At 43.1% G+C, this 21,216-nt stretch overlaps 1 protein-coding gene across 8 annotated transcripts in view; it reads left to right on the forward strand.

Annotated features, from left to right (window-relative positions):
- The window catches only part of LOC112454016 (protein turtle), a 268,193-nt gene that overhangs the window by 55,651 nt on the left and 191,326 nt on the right, over positions 1 to 21,216 (forward strand). For 7 of the 8 annotated variants that reach the window (XM_025015156.1, XM_025015163.1, XM_025015155.1 and 4 more), the window contains one exon: positions 14,867 to 14,924. The gene's annotated coding sequence lies outside the window, so the exon portion shown is untranslated. Of the gene's footprint in view, positions 1 to 12,570; positions 12,735 to 14,866; positions 14,925 to 21,216 lie in introns of all 8 variants that reach the window. The other variant, XM_025015157.1, reaches the window with a different exon arrangement.

Here is a 21,216-nt window from a genome sequence, read left to right on the forward strand (position 1 = left end):
CGTATGCTAGGACGTTGCTTTCTCGAACGCGCCGGAAGTATCCTTTGGTTTGCGGAGCAGCTTGCGCGGTCGAGTTCAGGGTGCCACAAACCCCCGGCAATTTGCTTTGCCAGCGTTTACCGTCCCGCACGTGCCGATCCCGACAAAGGCGGTTCGCCGTCGTCGTCGTCGTCGATGTGCCACCAAGGACGTCTTTTTGGCCCGATAATTCAAGGAGCAAGAATCGGGTCCGCGGTCACTAAAGTTCAGTGCGCGACGCAGAAAGCGCGAAGATTAAGCAACCGGGATTAACTCTCGCAACAGCAAACTCCTTTATGAGTTTGTAATGGGACGATTAACCAGTGGCGATTTACGAGGGCCGAGAAATGAAATCTGAAGGCCGGTTTGGTCTTGGCGATTGATAATAACTTCAAATTAAATTGTTAAATTACTCGCATACGGAAAGAACGGTTTTGCAGAAGTATTTAAAAATTTAGTTAGATACAGATCTGAAAATATTTTTGTTACACCATCAAAATAATTTATAGTAGATCGTTGAAGTATGATGATAATGCTGTAAAAAATTTTGACATTTTAGCAATCAGTTTAAGTGTTCTGCATAATTTTGATGATCCAACAAAATTATTTTCAGATCTGTATCTAGCTAAATTTTTAGATACTTCAGCAAAACCGTTCTTTCCGTGTACGGTAGATGATAAGTGAAGTATCCAAATAAGATTTTTAATTTTATCTGTATTCATTTGACTTGTTAATCTAGCGTAATATAACGCTGTCAATTCTCACTCATCAGCACTTTCGACATCGATACTTTACTACGAATTTTTAACCTGTATGAGCAGCAGTTCTCTGATAGAAAATATATCGCAAGTCGAAAATGCTTTATAGTTGTAAAATTGCGTGATATGACAGATGCAAAGGGCACACGTCGACACCAATAGTTTCTGAAAAAGTGAAGTTTATCATATATCGTCGAAGCGAATAATGCTAGAGTGGAAATGCTGTTCCGTTCCACGGATAAAAAAATGCTTCAGCTCGTATATCGTATAGTTTGGAAACCGTATCGAGCGAAGCCCACATAATTATTATGCGCATATTGCATGTTGCATTATGCGAAACGCGAGATGGCGAGTATTTTCGGTATCATTAAATTTATATTACTCGCTCGTATATTAATCACGTTCAGCGTACCGAGCATGTATATAATCTGTTGCGGGGACTCGCGGAGCAAACCAGCAAACATACGTATTCGTTTATAACACTATTACGCATTATGATGTAAAGCAACATTATTGGTTATTACAATATCTAATTACAGATGGGTTCGATTATCGTTCGATTAAGGCGTTTATCGCGTCGTTGTCAATAAAACGTTCGCGATAATCATTATTGTAAGAGCAGCGCGGCTGTTGCATTTAATAAATTAACATCCATCGCGTAAATATATAGAGGTTTGACAATCGGTTTGTCGCTCGTGTGTCGCTCGCGGTCGTTTTTTTTTCAATCTTTGATTCGCGCAAACAGTACAGCTGCAGCGCGCAAACGGTAATCTATTAACTTCGTTTAGCTCCGAGGTGCCTGTAAATATCTCATTACAACATCGGCGGCCGTTCGACCGCAATAACCGGTCGTTGTCGAATATATCTGCATTGGTAACAATCGCCGGCCATCCGACCGTCGCCTGATTTACTCGATTGAGGTGCCAATCAGAGATTTGCGGGTTATTTCCGGGATGTGGAAAACCCCCCCTGTTGATTGGCACACCACGCGGCCAACGCGACAGCGCGCGCGAGTTATCGACGAATCACGAAGTCAGTTTTGATATTTCCCGTCCGCGCACCGTCGGCACCGATCGATTTCCGCAACGCGGAAAACGTCCGGCGTCATCTTTGCGTCGCGTTGTAAACGCGCGGCATGCGCTCGCCGGGATATTCGACGCCATTTGACCACGAGGACGATGACGACGACGACAACGAACGACGCCGGCGACGTTGTATCGACGCAAGTTGCGGCGGTCAAATTTACAAGCGCGATCTCGTGCGGGGGTATTGCGTCATATTTTAATTAGCGGAATGCCAGTGGAATTACCGCACGCCGACCGCTTCGCAAATATCAATTAGCCAAGTATCGGGCGCTGGCCGTTGCAATTAATGCGGCGCAAATATTTAGTCCGTTTGTGGTCGAAACCGGTATATTGACCCACACGGGCCACCTTCCGAGCGTGCTCGCGCTCGTCTCGCGCTGCCGAATAAACGCACGCTCGGACACGTCGCGACCGCGTTCTCGTGGCTCGCATATAGTCCTCAACCATGTTGTTGGCTGGGACAAAAATTTCAAGCGGGTTAACGAACGGAGCTCTGAGCCTGAGCAAGCCGCTTGCGCGCTTTGTGACTCCTGGTCGCTTAATTCCGTCAGCTATTTCGCTTTCAGTTCGATTGCGTTTAATCCATTAAAGCCCACTGTTCAACTAAGTACTTGTGCACTCCAAGCGATCTGCATTGCATTTAGAAATAGATGTTTTAAACGGTTTTTTTATTTTTTCAGCTGCGCATGCTGTACTAGGCGATATTTTCAGACGTCTTTATTTTACAGTGAAACAACGAATTTTTTTGGCGGAGTTTAAAAATTCCCCGTCCTAATGTTGTCAGTCCGATCGTGATAGGCCCGTTCTCGGGAAAATTTGATATCGGATTTTGCCGATAGTTAGCGGGTGCGCGCAATCTCTTTTTAAATCGGCCTGTCAATCTGTCGAACAAATTCGTATTATTTTTCGGGTTTTCGGGCGAGCACGGTCTGGATCATCGACGATGTGCAACGATCTCACGGACGCAGTTAGTTTTTTAACCCTGGGGCTCAGCTCGACACGCGTCATTTATCTCCCGACTATACGATTGCGTACTACGGACACTCGTCTCCGCTCGCAGTTCCGCTCCGGATTGCGTCGTAACGCGACGCGTCGATTAATCGACGAAATCAGGCGTAATTCGTCGGCGCGGGAAGGACAATAATCGTAACGGCGCGCGGCGGTGCTACGTGAGCGTCGTAGTCTCTGCCCTCACGGCGTTCCCCTTGATCGTCCGTAATGACTCGTACTTCCGCTGTTCTCCAGAGCGTGCGCATGAGAATGGAGGGCAAGGATCATAGACGAAAACCCCGTGAGACTCATGGGGGGCGCGCCGATTTTTATGTACGAGAGACAAAGCGACAGCTGGATACAACGCGACTGATTTAGACCAATAGATACACAGGAAATAAATCATTATAGAATTGAAAAATAACGACTCTTTCCTTCGTACCTCTCTTATTCCCTCTGTACATTCTCCGTCTCTCTATATTTGTTTGATCATTGTCACGGTTATCTCCAATCAGAAACTTCAAGTGTCGCTTCCTCTCGCTCGATCGATCTGTTTGTCCGATTTTATTGACCGATGTCCTGCCGTCTCTTTTCGGCGGCGAGCGCGTTTCACTTCCACCCGACCCTCCTCTCCGAGCTTCCTTCTTTCGCGATCGCTGTGGTTCTCTCGTCTGGCATCGATCCGCTCGCTCGAACTTGATTAACAGTTGCAAATTTAATTACTGGCTTACCGCATCTCGTCTCCGCGCTTTGTATCTTCTTCTCGCTTCTCTACGCGCGAGTATATCTTCTTGCCTTGCCTTCTTCTTTTTTTATCCCCCTTTTTCTCTTTCACCGTGCCGCACCGCAGAACAAACCCATCTCGGCGTTCGCCGTTTTTGCGGATCTCCTCCTCCGTCTTCAGTTTCTCGGCGAAACTTTGTGGGGAAGCGCGATTGCTCGTAAATGGTAGAATGTGGGATCCGGGTTCCACCTACATGGGTATTCGCGGTTTTAAACGAGTTTCCAGTCGTCGTCTGGCGTTTTTAGTCTCGCAAATGTAAACGGGAAAAACAATGCGTAACTATGAAATAATCTGTAAATTAAAGGAGCCAAATAAAAATCGTGTCTTATTTAATTTTATCAAAATTAAACAACAAATATTTGGATTGCTGAAATTTAAAGGATTATATTTAAGTAGAGTCGGCAAAATTTAATTGGTTTTTTAAGTAGTAAACTAAGTCTCTTAATTCACTGAGCGTGCTCCACTTTTTGCAAGAAAGACAAATACTTTAATGGTTCCGAGGTTCGAAAATTCTTGGTATTCTAAATCTACAGCCGCGCATCCATTACTTTATTACATTCAATCCGATCTTTACGAGAGCACCACAAATTTGCCATCGCTTTTGCGCGAAAGTCAGAAGATGGATATCTCATTGTAGAAATGTTTCCACGGCGAAAGCGCTTAAAACGATCTAAACATCGTGGTGGAAGGGATTTAATCTTCCGTGATTTCCGTTTTCACATTTTACGACTGACAGAGAAAATAAAACACGTTTCTCGGTCATTACGCATGTTGCAATAAAAAGTCTCGCCCACGTCCGCACGAACGAGAAATTCGGGGGTCGACGAGGGTGCTCCGCGCAGTTTCCACGCGGATCTCAGCGCTCGAAACGACGGTTATCGCGCCTCGAAAGGAAATTAAAGGAGCCAAATAAAGGACGGAAAATAAGATTACGCGCAGCCGCCTTGTCGAACCGTTATCATTCCGCGGAAGATAACGCGACGGTATGCAAACCATGCAGCTTCGAGTTACCGCACCGTGCTGAATGCGACGACGCGCAGAGATCTAAACAAGGTCTTTTACGAGCGCGCGTATCGCGGGCGCGAGGACAATAAAGAGGTGGCGGACAGGAATTTCGCGCCGAGATTTCGCGAAGCGCGCCCAGCCTAGCTAAGCTCCATGAGCTCCAGGACCATGTCAAGACTCGGTGGTTGCCAAAGACTCTTCGCCGTTGCGCTGAGTGATATGATTATTCCACCTCGGCGGATGCTGGGCCCCGACTTCTGTGCGGTGAACTTTAGAAGTTGCGCGCGAGTACCACTTGAGGATAATGAAACGATCCACAAGTTGTCGAGTGCACCACCCCTCGTCCTTCATTCTCGTTCCTTTCGTCCCCTGTCCTTCGCAGCCGCATCCTCACCGCAATCGGGGTTCGCCCGTTTGCGGATGAAAATAAAAAGAATGAGGCTTTCCTGCGCCGCGAGAAAGGTCAGAACGCGCGATATCTTTGCTTATAACTGTTTTTGTCTTAGACGCGTGTGAATGTTTCGAAGCAATATATCTATTTTATTCTACATGGAACATTTCGATTATTATAGTAGATACTGGTCTCTCCTCGAATTCTAATAGAATATTTGATACGTAGAAAAATCTGCAAAAGATATAAAATTTTCTTTTTGATTAGTTATTTTAATTTATAAAAATGTATATAATTTTTTCTTCTTCTTCTTCTTCAATGGCACTACAGCTCAAGATCGAGCCATGGCCTTCATCAAATCCGAAGCCTTTCTTCTGGTTTTTTAACAATAATTTTTTTTAACGGAGGGTAAGTTGATAGCCTACCCAATCCCCAACCTGGAGGACCAGTCCTCAAATACAGAGGGGTGCTCGTGGCAAGAGATACTTTAGCGGTGGGGTGTCATTCTTTTCCGAGAGGTAGCAATCGAATAAAAACGATTTTTGGTCGGATTTAAACTCAGATTTTCGGCTCAAAGCAGCGCACATCCTTTTGCGCCATAATCGCACAAATAATATATATATAACGCTACTTATTTTTCCTTAGCACCTACACGTGTAAAATTGAAATATATAATGCGTATGCAGGGTGTATTATATATTTTTTACACGTTTAGATGCTTATGTCATATCAATACATCTTTTCGTTATACGTTAAGGAAAAATAAGTTGCTGTTATAAATCGTTTATTGCATTTTATCATGTACTATAACAATTCGATCACACTGCAATGCCTCGCACTTTCGATTACTTCCATCGTCGGAATCTATTTTCAGTGTTAAAGTCGTTGTCAAACTTATTGTTTCGGTTTATTGGGTAACCTCGTACCCTATCTTCCGCTTTCTCTCCTATACTCAGTCTCATTATACCTCACGTAGCGCGAACTTCTGAACAATATTAACGCAACCTCTCTACCGATTCCCTTGTAAGCCTCGACTGTCATCGTTTCGTGCCAGTGGGTTTGTTAGTGAGAAACTCGTTTAGTTAGTAACTTTAGCCCCATCCACCGTGATAGAAGTCCTAGGATATTCGAGCAAGTGCTGGTAGACCGGCTCTAGCTATCTTGCCGGTCTTGAGTTTCTCGCGAAGGTCACAAATGATTGCACACCTGCGATTTTATAAGACTTTCGTTGTTTTTATTTCGCGCTGTATTAAAACTGCCTCGCGTTTCGGCGATTGAATCGATTGTTAATCCATCATAAAAGGTAGAAAGAATTTAGATCTCTCATAGAGTCAGATTAAATCAGATATTTTTTTGAAAACTATTTTTGTGCTCTAAACGCGTAGGTATACACTGAGAAAAAATGTTCTGGATTTTAGTAAATATTAGTTTGCATACAACTGTGACTCTATTTACTAAAATAAAGAAAATTTTCTTTTTTATTAGTATGTGTATTCACTAGGAAAAAAATATACTAATAAAAGGGAAAATTTTCTTTATTTTAATAAATGGAGTCAGTTGTATGCAAACTAATATTTACTAAAATCTAAAAAACATTTTTTTTTTTCAGTGTAATGTATAAAAGTGTAGCGAGATATGTCCTAGTTCAGAAAACAAGTACAAATGTAATTCGCTGAACATTACTGTATCCGCAAAAACTTTCGGATACGTTTCTTTTATTGGCCAAAGCTTAATTAGAACGTTGGAGCCGGGCATCGTTGCATCGATTCTTCTGCCAATGACGTCGTTAACGAGATAATCAGACATGGGCTAGTTTTCCCGTTCAGGCTGTCGGTAGCTGTCCGTGCTTTTTTCGTAGCTGGATGTGCAGTACCGATCAGCTAATGAGCCATTATAGGTGAAACGAGCGAAGTCTTATTAACGATCAACTTCTCACCATGAGTGATTAATTAATATTGCATTTTAAAATAGACATAATTTGCCAATATTGTTATATTATTAGTGTATATATTATAAAATAAAGTAATTTAACGAGGTAATAATTTTATCTAAATATATACGCTATTTATAACGTACTTGATTTATTTAAAAAATAGGCCACTGTGTATTTACTTATCTAAAAAATCATATATGTCAATACTATTTTCTTTCCTCTTGTTTGTCATGTTTTCAGACATGATTTATTTACATCGGTTATAAGATATGCCCTCGACATTAAGATGCAGTGAGTACGCAACTTGAGAAAATTAGCCAGATTAAATGCATGAGCAAATTTGATTTAGGTCGCTGAATAATTAAATGTCGTTGTGTACCCACTCAGTAATTTTGTCATTGACGGCGATCGGATGAATTGGCTCGATTGTTATCGGCGACTAATGAGATCGATGTATTTATGTGACCCATATGCGCATAATGTAATATCCTGCTCTCGAGTCCGTCCTATGCAGAAATGCTGCAGCAGCTGCAGTTAATGCATCGGGGTGCACGGCGTTGCAATCGCTTATGTCGATCGAAGCACCGGCGCGATTACACGTTTGCCACTGTCAATCTCCATTACAGAATCTCTAGCTTATTGAAATGTATGGCTATACAAAGTAATAGTCGTGACGCGAATATAAATTTTGTTCGTCGACGTTTTACTAAAAAAAATTTGTTGTCACGTGAGAAATTAAATTTTGCAAAACCATTGGGCAATCTCGCATATAATAAATTATTGCCACGTTGAAACTCCAGTACCTATCTGTTAATACGTATACTCCAGAAAAGAAACGTTCAGATTTTTCTATTAAATTAATGCTATTTTTAGATTAGTTTTTCCTTAAGATTATAAATGTTGTATACAGAGAGATATAATACGTGAAATTTAAAAAAAGTCGAAGGTCGTACTTCAAACTTTTGCTAGCCTGCAACCCGCGACTGATGCATCGTTCTTGATTTATAAGCGAAACGAGAAATCATCTCGCTGGGGTGTGCTTACGCTCCTTATCGAGTATGCTATCGCATTGTAAAGCCGTTCTTTCACGTTTTCCGTTCTTGCTATCAGAAGTTCTCTCTCTCCGCACTTTATAGAAGTCGTTATCCGTGTTGCGCAATTGTGTCGGCGGATTCAGTTCGCGTTGTATACACGCGGCCTTTTAGAAGGGGCGTCCTCTCCCCGCGAAGATACGTTTCGGCAGGTGCACACATTTGTCCTGCGTTACGTGCATCGCCGTGAGAATACCGAGTTCTACATATAAATAGCGCCATTATCGCAGTCAAGGATAGGTCGTAAAAGCCAACGTGGTCCCTGGTGTTCATATATACGGGCGAGATTAACATGTCTGCTGAATGGTGCTTACTACGGTGCGGTCTTACGGGGATCGGCCCTTTTCCGATATCTCGCTCTTACGCGCGCATTTTACGCTACTAAAGTATGCTTATGCACTTAACAAGAGCGTATGCTCGAGACTACTCTCTTTTCCAATTCGGATGATTTTATCATGAGACTATGTACTCGAGAACAATAACGAAAGTTCTGTGGAAGATAGAAATTTTTAAGCTATAATTACGGTTTACGGTTTTTTTTCTCCGAGATATCTGTATTATTAATGTATAGCATGTTGACGTATAGCACGGCCGCTATTATAATAATATTTGTTATTTAAATAAAGATCGATAGAGAGCTAGGGGAGTAAAACTCATTCGGTTAATATCGCAGCGTCAATGCCATGCGGCATATACAACATCGCAGTGAAAAACGATTCTAATCATCTCTAATAAACCGAGCGTGCACACAAGCGGGGATAGTTACCGCAAACGCGTTTACGTCAACTGCAGACGCAATCGGTTTATCTGCCGGCATATGGGAGACAATGAAACGACGTATCTCGATCCCGCGACGAGTTGGACAATGGCGATCGCGTCGGTAAATAATCGATATAGGCGTGATCGACAGTGCGCGACAGGATATATACTACGTGTCAAGAGTAACGGTCGACGACTCCTCGAGCGCGGAGTGAACGTACTCTCCGCCGCCGTACTGTGAGAATTCGCGATATCGCGATGTTGGTGGGAATCGTGCGTTGCGCATTGTACTCGTTATAAATGCGGCGGCAAGGAGAATTTTTCAGGGCCCTCGGCCCTTTCTTTCCCTCGTGAGGTCCGCGGGTTTTTTTTTCCACCGCACGCTCATCTCGTTCTCATAATTAGCGCGATCACCGGTGCGTGTGGAACGTGTGGAGCTCGGCATTTTCGCAACTGACACGACGACATCGTAGGCACTTGTAGATTGTTGCTTAGAACACAATAGAGCGAGTAGAAAACAGCAAAAGCTTCTGCAGAACGAAGCATACTTGGTTTTTTTCAGTATATTAGGAGTGCGCGCACACGGGAAAAGAATATCGCGAGCGCACTGCGCGCTATTATAACTCTATAGATCAACGACGAAATTAAATGGCAATAACGGATTAGTTAACAAACAGTTAAAAGGCAAATTATCATCTATCTTTACGCTCTCGCGACGCGGAATGGCGAAACTCGACACTTTTCCGCCAGTCGTGGGTATCGCTAATAATTAACGTCGCGTTTTAATGATGTACTATACCTATTCCCCACGTGGGAATAGTGATTATTATGTTATTGCCGCGCTCCGAAGACACCCTCGAGACGAGTTGAATCACCGTCGGATATTACCGCCGGAGACCCGAGCAGAGAGATCCTAAGCGATAAATCCGGTCCCGTTCCTCTCGCCTGTGTCTCCAATTTTCCAGTGTCGCTTCGACTTCATTTCCTTCGAGGACGACGGGGACGCACGGGGGCAGGTAATTCGTTAATCGGGGTGTGTGTACGTGTATAAACTAACCGAGAGTTCGTAAATGTTATCAGAAATCAAGCAGATCTAATTTGCGGTGTACAACTTCTACACTGAGTAATCTCATTACACAATTCGCTGTGTGTTACGTGCAAATTTCATCTGCGGCCTGTTTGCACATTGTAGCAACCACTTATTCTTCCTGGAAATTACATCGCACGATGTTCTTTATTATAATATTTTAATTCAGTATTATAATATTTTAATTAGTAATATTGGTAAGAACACATACATGAAAATTATGCCATAAAGTCCGCTCGCGATGAAATAAGGAGAAAAGTTTGCATCGCTGAAGGTTAATTCGCAAAGAGCTGTCAGCCTTTCCAGCAGTTTCAACGTCATACCGTGGCATAGGTATCGACGCGCCGGGGATTACGACGAATTGCGTAACCGCTTGGCTGCGTAAGCGTGTATAATTCGATTTCAAGTTCACGGAGAGAGAAAGCGAGCGAACTCTCGACTCGCGGACGAGCAGCGCGAATGACCCTGATGTAGGCCCCGTGCGAAAGTGAAACGAGGCATTGGTAAAAGTACGCCACGCGAAGTCGTTGTCATGACCGGATGACACACTTACATATTCGTCGAGCCCCTTTGAAAGACGGCGCGTATAGTGCGATCTGTTTGTACAACTAGTGTAATAGGTCACGCGAGTAAAAACAAAGTGACTGCTCCAAAGATACATTCGCAACGATCCTTTGTTATGTATTTTATACGGATTCTCGAAAATAACTTGATGTATTTGAATATATTTAATGTCGTTGAAAGAAATAAATATTTTAAATAAAATTTTTATAATACTAAATCTACTTCAAAATTAATTCAGATCAAATTAGCAAAGAACAATTACGAATGAATACTTACATAAGTGAGCTTGATGAGATCTTTTCCTTTGATGTATTCATGCATTGATACATATTTGGCTTCGTTCGTATTCACGGTACCGTCACTCGTTAAAAAAAAAGTTGATTCACGTTCATATTCTTTGCTTGATGGATTAGCAAGAGAAACATTTTTGTTGTATCTGAAGATGTGTGTGTGCGGGCGCGCGCGTGTGTGTGACATTTGCAAAAAGTCTATAAAGTACAAAAGTGATACGTTACAATATTTCGTACTGTCCGAAATGTCGAAATATCTCAGTCCAGCTCTGCTTATATTTTATTGTAGTCACTTGTACTATATAACCAGTAGTTATATGCACGTATGAGACAGCAGCGGACGGTGCTCACTGCAGGATCCCTTCCTATACCGTGGGGTGCTATATTTCCTAGCAATGGGTGGTAAAGTTTTTTCCCCTAGCGCACCGTTGTGATATACGGTCAAATCCCCGCGTTTCTACGCTTACGATTTTCATGATACGGTCCCGTACCTCCTTACCAGAAATTTATCGACCAACTTGTAAAATTATTAGCACGGATCCGTGACTCTGTATTTCTCGGCAGCTCGGCGCATGTATCTTCATGAAGCATCCTCTCGATATGAACAGTCGCGACGTCAGGAGAGACTGTAGATCACGAACTATATGGAGGCGATACTTCAACGAAAGATATTTCAAAAGAGGATAACGCGTGCACCCGTTATTAGTTCGCCGAGGCTTTGTGTGCCGTAGCGTGTGGGGCATCGCGGACTGAAGCAAATGGAATGAAACACGGTATCGCGAAAGATATGCTTTCGTTTATTTAATTCTATATAGTTTTGCCCAAACGTTATATTACATTGCGTACAATGCATCATGCGCAATGACGAAGCGCTTGACGTTCAGTGAATCGTACGAAGTCCAAATGTTTTTTTTCAGTCGATATTCATATCCAATTCTTATAAGTAGCTCACACTATATTTAACAGCTATACATTGGAGTGCCACTCGACAAATTGAAAGAAGCAGCGCATCCGACAATGGCGCATCAGTAATTGAGACCGCGAAGAAAGGAGAATAGCAAGCTCCGATGCAAATAGAAGAACGCGCTTTCCTCTTATTCCCTTTCAACTTAGCGCTCGGCATATCATAGGAATATACCGCGAAATGTCGCCGTATAAAAATCACCGAGGACTGATTTTCTGCCGACGATTTACCGACGATCTTATTCTTCTTCCTTCTCGTTGTTATCTCCTCTCAGGGGTAACGTCGGCTTTTTCAGGTTTTAAAGCGGAGAAGAAGTCGGCTTTCTCGGATACAGTAGAAGAGAATTGGGGGAAAAGTAATATATATATATTACTTCTTCTCTTCTATAATATATACCTATATATAATATATATATATAGGTATATATTATATATACACTATATATATACATATATAATATATATGAGTTTTTTTCTGCTCTCATCCGATCGTTCTTCGCGAGGCTTTCCAATTAAAAATATAAAACTCCTTTTTTGTGATATACAAAAATATTTGGATTTATTCAGGCTTTGCCGATGAGGATTTCAGAGTTAGCTCTAATGGCGCGGTAATCACAATCACGTTAAAATACTGGCTTCTTGTTACGATTGATGTTTTAGAGGCGATAAAACTACCTTTATATAATTTGTTGAAAATAGATGAAGTTGCTAATTAATTAAGCCAATTTTGTATTGCATAAATTACTTGATTGAGGGGCCAGTAGATTTTCCTTACGGTTACGTAATTTAATTTCCAATACTGCGATCATTATCCCTCCAATTGGAAATAAATTAGAATTTCTTTTAATTTAGTAAGGAAGACCGTGAGAGAGATCGACATCATAATCGAGAGAGATTTCTCGTCTCGGAAGGGTGGGAAAGGGGCGCGTATAGCACTCGACGCAAATGCTTGCATCCGATGTCTGGCACTCACCCTCCCGGCTTTCTGATCCTCGGCTGGAGGCTAATTAACGAGCGTAAGTAATGCGTGTAATTAAAAGGGAGGGAAAATATATTGCCAAGCCGGTGGTATCGCGAAGAAACGACAGGAAAACTGGTTGGTGCCACTTAATGGCCTCTCCTCGCGTGCCCTCCTGGGATATGTTCCGGGATGTCGGAGAGTGTGTGAACGTCACAGTCACATGAACGCAGATCGAGCTCGTTGGTGAATCCGCATTGGCGTAATTCCTAATATTTACGCAATTTGCGCACTCATTTCTTGCAATCATCTTTGAAATTTGTTCATGATATTCATCGTACGAAGTAATTGCACTTTCTTCGTTACGTTGTTTAATAAAATTTCAACAAAGATTTCGTAGCTTCACCTCTCTGCGTGTCACAAATTATACATATGTCGCATCATATTACAGCACAGTGTGCATTAGGATATATGCCATTTCTGTGCGCGTGCTTCATATGATTTGTGCGACATAGAAAATATTATAAATATTAATTCGAAATGTTGCCTCCCGCGCTTACTGTGAAATTCATTAAAATTTTTTTCGCTATTATGTGAAATTAAAATTAGAGAAATTAAAATCAGCAAAATTAAAATTAGCTCATTGACTACAAAGCGCGTATCATACTTGGAGAATCGGGGAGGATTCATCTCCAAAAATTACGATCTCTGTTTCCGCCTCGGATCGCATCGTATTCCGTAGATTCGACTGTGCCGTCGGAGTTTCGTCTGTCAGGATTTAATTTATGATAGGATCCCAACGCGAGTGGTATTAAAATCTATAATGAATGAGCGAAATGAATTGCACGTGCGCCTCGCGTTTAGTTGCACCAGGTCCTTGCGATTTCCGTTTTGGGACTACAAGGGCCATGCGAGAAAATTAATTTTGCCGGAACTTCCGCGTTCCGGTTCGTCTGTGACTTCGTTAAAATAAACGACATTACGTTTGAGCATGAATTATCATTTGTATGAACATTGTAGCGAGATACTTTATTTATGAGTAAAATGAGATGTTTGATACGTAATGAGACATCTGTTGTTTACGATTTAAAAAAGAAAAAAAGAGCTTTTTTTTATTCAAAGGGCATTATTGCAGTCGCGTAAAATAGACGCTCGAGCTTTAAGAAAACAGCGGCGCCATTTCACGCGAAATTAAAGTGTTCTTCGACGAACTTTCAAATTCCCGCCCGACGGAAGGAGCGATTTTCCCTGTGCATTTTCGTTGCATCCATTGCGATTCGCTCGGCCGCTAAATATTCCAACGGAGAAAGATTTCCACTGAGAGGATTTCGAATTCGCCAGTTGCCGGATGTGCCGATTGTTTTCACGAGGATTTCCATCGCAAACTGCTCGTTTTCCGTCTACGGGACGTTGAAGAGCTTCTAGCGGCTTTGTCGAATGAAAAATCAATTAACGCGCTGCCATTCTCTTCTCGCACGTATGAGGCCATTAATGATGTGTACTTTCTGGAAATATCTGGAGATATTGATATTACTCTTGGTCGCATACTACGATATCATTGCTTTAACTAATGTCGTGTTTACTATAACGTCATCATTTTTTGTGCGGAGGATGAAGAATATTTTTTATATATCCAGCTTGAATCCTTTTTCAAACATAATCGATTTTGGTTATGTATGTCACTCATAATTATATAGAGGTTTCGATATCAAATTTATTAACGCTAGAACCAATAAGGGAGTCAAAAATGATCCGTTTGACATTCCTAAATAATTTATTACACATTTTTAAAACATCTTAATTTCTGAAATTTTTCCTGACTTTTATTGAAATTATACATGTGATTAATTTTATTAATTTGTTTTTTCTTTTCCTCTTTTTTTCTAAGATTTCTTCGGTGGAAATAAATGTAAATTATTCTGTGGTAGTTCTAGTTTTAATATAATTAAGGGCGCGCGCGCGCGCGCGTGTGTGTGTGTGTGTGTGTGTGTGTGTGTGTGTGTGTGTGTATGTATCGCTTTACGAATATAAGGCATAAATATGCTTCGGCACATGTTTCCAACCATAAGTATCTTTACCTAAGCCACAATATCGTAATTATAAGTCGCGTAATTAACGTGGCTATAATTAACGATCGAGCGGTTACTTTACTTACAACATACTCAAGTTCCTTTTCTTTCTGTGTTTAAGAACTCGGATACCTTTTGAGAGGGGCTTTCGCTTCGTCGACTTGGAGTGACGTACACCGGTGAGTATCCTAAATCCTATAATAGGATTATAAATTGTAAACGCGGCTGCAAGAAACGAGCGTCTCTTCCTTTCTCTCCCCCTCCCCTCCCTCTCTCTCACTCTCTTTCTCTCTTGCTCGCTCGCTCGCTGCTCATTCTCTCCCTATCGACAATATAGCACCGCGCTTAATTCCCAAGGCGGTGTTTAAAGAGCGGCGAAACGCCGAAATTGCTGGTAATTAACGCGAGCCTCGGCTGCGCTCTCGCCCGTTCCAGGATCGAAATCAAATCGACCGTGGCCGCAGCCAGCCGATTTATTTCGTCCTCCGCCAAACTATGTACGCGAAGTGGAACTTCGTATCGGACATAGGCGTCAAGTGTTTCACTCGAAAATTTTCCAGTCGCTTGTAACATTGAAATATTTTAAAATTGATATCTCTGATGAACAACGTGGAATGTGTTTTCAAATCAAATTTGAAAAAATTTTTGATGATACTTTATAAATACTTCCTAACCACTAGAATCTCTTACGAAAAGGAGATATCCAACAAAGAAACATTCTCAACGTTACCGTTTTATCTTGATTCCTCGCAAAGAGCACTGAAAGCGCCTGAGAATGCATTATAGGAAAACATATTATGGAGACCCCACGTACTCCCGAAACATTCGAACGCCGTTTCGGCGCCTATGATATTGGAATTACGCGTTCGTACGTGTGTATATTATGTTGCAACCAACACGCACGCGTTTACGTTCATCTTACACACATGTACAAGCGAGACGAAACTTATACGTATACGCACGCGCTCGCGAATACATTCTTTTCCACGATATCAGTCGCGCAGTTCGCTCGCAAAAAGCGCTCCGCGAAATCAGACTCGGTGTCGGGACATACGTTCCACGTACATATCTCATTCCTAGCGTCACTCTCGGACTCTCGAGACCGTGTTCGCTCGCTGCTTCAAGCGGATTGAGACTCCTCGTCGGCGGCGAAACCCAAAAGGGACCGCTGATGCGCGCACACACACGACCGCGGAACGCTGTATGTCTGTCGCAAGTATGGGGAGGCTTCTCCTTTCCCCATCGCGGTCGAATAAATATTTTTCCAGCGGAACGAAGCGCGCGTATGTCGCTCGCGAAAGACTCGTTCTCGACGAGACTCGAGGATAATATTGGCATCGTTGAAACGACATGAGACCTGCCTGGAGACATCTTTTCCGTTTTTACATCCCGCGATGGATACGCTTGTGTGTGTGTCTACTTAGACGTTCGTAGGATATCGCTGGACCACGCAGCTTCCACTGAAGATTGCTATATTGATATCCGCTTGTTGACGACGCCACGTCGCGGAATAGAGTCGTGCGTCGATCTAATTGTCAACAACAAAACTTATCTATTAACAATGTACCTGTTGTTAATAAAATAAAATACATGTGTTCACTGGATACTCGTGGTTCAGACACGATTTAAAATTAAAGTTATATATTTTGTCAGTCATCTATTAATGTCTCTCGATGAAATGTGAATGATAAAACGTTGCCGATGTTTTCGGCTGTGTCGCATTTCATCATCTCGTTGCCCGACGCCGCGTTCCCTGTGTTCCCGTCAGCAGCGGGCAAAATAAGCGGGGTAAAATTTTTGCGCCGACGTCGCCGCAAGTAGACTTCTTTCACCGCGAACTGAATGCAAGCATCAGCGACACGGCGGTTGAGGGAAAAAAGGGTGTCTCGGTGGAGTTAGCGTGCTTAATTGAAATCAACCTCGCGTCGCGTCGGGTCGCGGCGCGACGGAGGGTTCTTTGCGCCTGAGTAGACGCATAGGACAGACGTGGAAAAAAAAGGACGGACGACGTTTCGGGAATAAATGAGAAAATGGTTTTCCGCACTGGGAAATTAATTAAGCCACGAGCTCGGGATGTATGGAACAGGCGTGGTTGAATGACCGGTTAAAAAATATTGTTAGATAATCGGATTCATTTTTTTCTTCTTTTCTCAAAAACAAGTTTGAAACAAAAATCCGCAAACGGATTTATCTCGTTTCAACACGTGTAGCGAGACCCGTGTGTTATCTCTGTCGTCCGACGGCGATCGACGAGGTAACTTTTCTTTGAAGGCGCAGTTTTCTCTCCTCTCGTTAAAGCTGCACCGAGCATCTTATTTATTCATGCACGCTGCAGCTGGTCTGCGATTACCGGGAGAGACGGGGAATCGGTACGGGAAAATAATTTAAAGACGAGTAAATCCCTAAGCTGGCCCCTCGGCTAAGCTTTGCATGCCCCGACTTCATTTAAATGCAGCTCCGCTGCATTTAATTGGTTATTTACATTTTGTAGCGCGCCCTCCGCGCCTTTTCAACGATTAAAAACGGCTTTTCACGCGTGTCACATATCGCATAACGAGTATATGAATGATATCAGCAACCGAAATGCAAATAGCCGATGCCGCTTAACAATTTGCAACAGTTTGCAATTCACTGGCGGAGCGAGCCAGTTAGCGAAATTGGGGACCTTCAAAAAAAGCTGACCGTTCGTCGATATTATTATATCGTCGCTTTATCCGTTGATTTTACGAAGTACCATTTTCTCTCACAAACCTGTGTGAACTTTCAAAGGCCCTTTCACGTACTTTCTCTCTTTTTCCCCTGTTTTTGTTTTCCTCTTTTCTTCTCTCTTTCTCTCTCCCCCCTTTTTTCCACGTTTCCACGCTCGTTCCGAAGTCTCGCTTCCACGTTACTCCTTCTCCGCCGCGTTTCCGCAAGCCGGTAATATCGGCGATATATTAAAGTCGAGCCGCATTGTGTGTTCGAATATATACCGGAGGTAGAACGATCAATCGAACCCGGTCAGACGCAAAAGGCTTTCGCGGAACGGATATACCTGTCTCGAATGCCGCGGGAAACGGACGATTCTTTCACGCGATGATGCGCCCTGACACCCACATCCTCGTAAATATTTTCAATCGCGTTTCCCGATCGCTGTGTGACGTTCGCGAGATTCGATCGCGCGGGTCCACGACCGAGCGTGGATCGTCCGACGCCATTTTCGTCCTACAATAACGTCGCGGCGAGACGTATCTATGTATGTATTTCAATGCAAATTTTATATCAATCAAACGGATTTATCTCCTACCCCTCTCCCCCGTGGTACATTATCGAATAATATTGTTGCAGGACATCATTCAATATACTGTCATGCGAAATCTTTTTCAAATCGCGAATATGTGTGCGTGAACATCCGAGAAACGGAGAACGAACATCCAAGGGAATATCGCAAGATAAACGGAAAAGAAATGTTGAACTCTGTGCTGTCGGCGAAACGTCTGTCTGCGTTACAGTGTGTTAAAGACGGTGTTCCTGTACTGCTTGAGTCATGTAACTCCGTTTCTCTCGCGCGTCGTCTGATTTACATTCTCACTTCGCCCGCAACGTCTTTCCGCATCGGCGCGACGACGTGCAGCGAGCGCGCGCACCGAAAGCGGTACGTTGACTGTTTGCACGCGTGAACCGGCATATAAAGTGCGAACACGAGCAAAACTCGTTGCGTCTCCTTCACCGCATCTTCCACGCTGCATCGTTTTCCGAAGGGCCCATTGTGCTTAACTACACTCTTCGCTTTTCATAGCGTTGATCGTTCCCCTTTCTTCCTCTTAACTGCGGTTAAGAGGAATGAAACTCTGCGTCGCGTGATTTACAATCGGTGATGTAAATCAATGTAACGGTATCGCACATCCGGTATTTAAAGGAGGTTGTTACATTCGCAATTGATTGAAAAGAAAGAGCGGGAACTTGCCGCACGAGGGAATAGACTTTTCGAGTTATTGAAGGATAATGCGAGAAACGCGAATATCTGATGGCCGTCTTGATCTCGCATGATGTACGAGCGCAACCTTATATACGCGCTCTGTACGCGTATAGTGCTAACGTACAAAGCGTATATTGCTTATATTCCCAGCACGCCTCCTGCCTTTTGCACGGGCAGGAAAAATACAGTAAGGACTTTTTTCCGAGCAAAATGCATCTAGCTATACACGCGACTCACTTACCGCTTCTCGTTGACATCGATGTTTCGATGTTGAAAGGAGACGCGAAACTAAAACAAATAATGACGATAGGATTGAATAAGTCTCTCATCTTCTGTTGAATCCAGGTCTTGTTTTTCGTATATACAATTTTCTCGTGTAGAAACGACAGTGATCTTTTATTTTACGATGTACGTGCTCCTCTTGACGAAGACTCTCCGCGTCCTTAACATCCCGCCGTCCTCCCAATATCGCGTCGTTCACAGCCTTTCACTCGAAAATCGCCGGATGCACCGATGAAAATCTCAGGAGTCGAGTATAGTCGATATTGTCAAAGGTGCGGAGGGTATGCAAGCTTCCTGGCACTTACCCCCGCGACGTTACGATCTCCGCGGGGATGGAGTACAAGATTGGTCCGGATGGCAGGGGCGCGTGAAAGTCGATAGATTCGAGTATAGACGCATTCCGCGCGATATAGTACGCGATATTGCTCAGTGCCGGTTGGGGTGGGAGGGGATGTAAAAATGCGGAGAAAAGGTGAATGCGCGGAGCTCGTGTGCAACGTCGGACGGGGTTGAGAAAGCGGGGGAATGCGAGAGAAAAGGGAAACGGGGCAAAGAGAGAGGGAAAGAAGTAAGCACGAATATTCTACGACGGAGTTTATTCGCCATTTTATGCATTCGCGACGTGCACTTTTATGCATTCACTTTTACGGGCTGGAAAGCGACTTCTTACTCCTGAAAGTATGGGAAGAAGAAAGGGGACGGAGCTGGGACGAAAGATGGTGAAAGATGGCTGGATGGCGAACTTAGCTTTGGTCTATTGTCTCTTAGTCCTTCTTTCGTTTCTATCGTTCACTCATGGAATAGTGAAGTAGTCAATGAACAGGCACGAATGAATGAATATTTAATCAAATGCTTACTTCTGTGTTGTGTTTCGTATGATATCTACAATTATATATTTGTTAAAAGTATTAAAGAGACAAACGTATGCACGTGCTACCAATAATTTTCTTAATTATCATATATTTATCGATTAAAGTAACTTTTATTTAAAAGAAGAATTTAAATTACCTAAATGTAGCCTTAATATTGCTGACGCGAGGATTATTAGTTTTTTGTGATAAACGACGCGCGGCAGCCTCGAGCGAAGAATCGTCCCGTTGATTCGCGTTTTCTCATTAACTGCGAATAAATAGAGCTGAGACAAAAAAAGGAGCTTTATTAAATGCGGAATTGGGCCGGATTGGAGGATCGGGCAAATAATAAAATGAATCGATCGCTTCGGCCGCGAGATCGTAAGGGTGTCACGAGAGAAGGGAAAAAGTCACGAAACATTCGGTAATCGATCAGGGTGCTCCAATATCGTGGGGTATGAGCCGAGTTCGCGGCAGGGTCATTAAAAGCCGACTCCTCGAATGATTGTTCGTTGAAATTTATTGCTTCGCGTAGCGCGCGCTGAATTCGAAATTTCGCCGAGAGGCTCGCGCGCGGCGAGAAACGCAATGCGTAAAAAACCTGAGGCTTCGAGCTCGCGCGCGTTTCCTTATAAATTACCGCGTGTTCCTGGGAAGATGCCACTTACAGCAAGGTTAACGTAATCGGCATCGCTTTTGGGAAAGTCGTTATCTTGGTGGAGGGAAAAGTAAGGAGACAATGGGACGGCTTTTATTTTATGAGTAGCACGTTACGGACTAACATAATTGCGCTCTCACGGTCAGCAGGAAGGCCGAGTTTGACGCAACGTCTTCATTGTTCTCCCTTTCCTTTGAGGCGGGGATATAAGGTTACTTTTACTAGTTGCGCGAGACTCAGGTGCATCGCGCACACCCGAACGCGTGTGTATTGGACGTAGATCGCGACCACTTCCGGTATCAAAGTATGGTTTCTTCTTGTCGCGTCTTCGTATTCGCTATTCGCGCTTCACCTTCGCTTTTGTAGTCGTGTTTCATCCGAAGACCCACGAGTATCCCCCAAGTAGATATTCTCTTACGCGAGTGACACCGACAGACCGACAACAAGCTCCTGGGAATGAAAAAGACACTGCTTATGGTCGTAACAAAAATGCACTTTTATAATTTCGTTTACCGTGTTAGCAAAAGAGAAAGTCTATAAAAACTACACCCTGCCCAGTAAAAATAGGCCGTAATCTATCTATCTAACTTAATCTACTTAAATAACAGATATAATTTCACGTAATATAATAAACTGAAACAAGTAACGACAGATAAAGGCAAGATTTATATTTTCATTACGGGGATTCTCTGACATCGTTCGAAGAGGCAAATCGCAATCCC

The sequence above is a fragment of the Temnothorax curvispinosus genome, unplaced genomic scaffold, assembly GCF_003070985.1.
Source record: "Temnothorax curvispinosus isolate PA1 unplaced genomic scaffold, ASM307098v1 QBEX01004775.1, whole genome shotgun sequence".
Classification (NCBI taxonomy): domain Eukaryota; kingdom Metazoa; phylum Arthropoda; class Insecta; order Hymenoptera; family Formicidae; genus Temnothorax; species Temnothorax curvispinosus.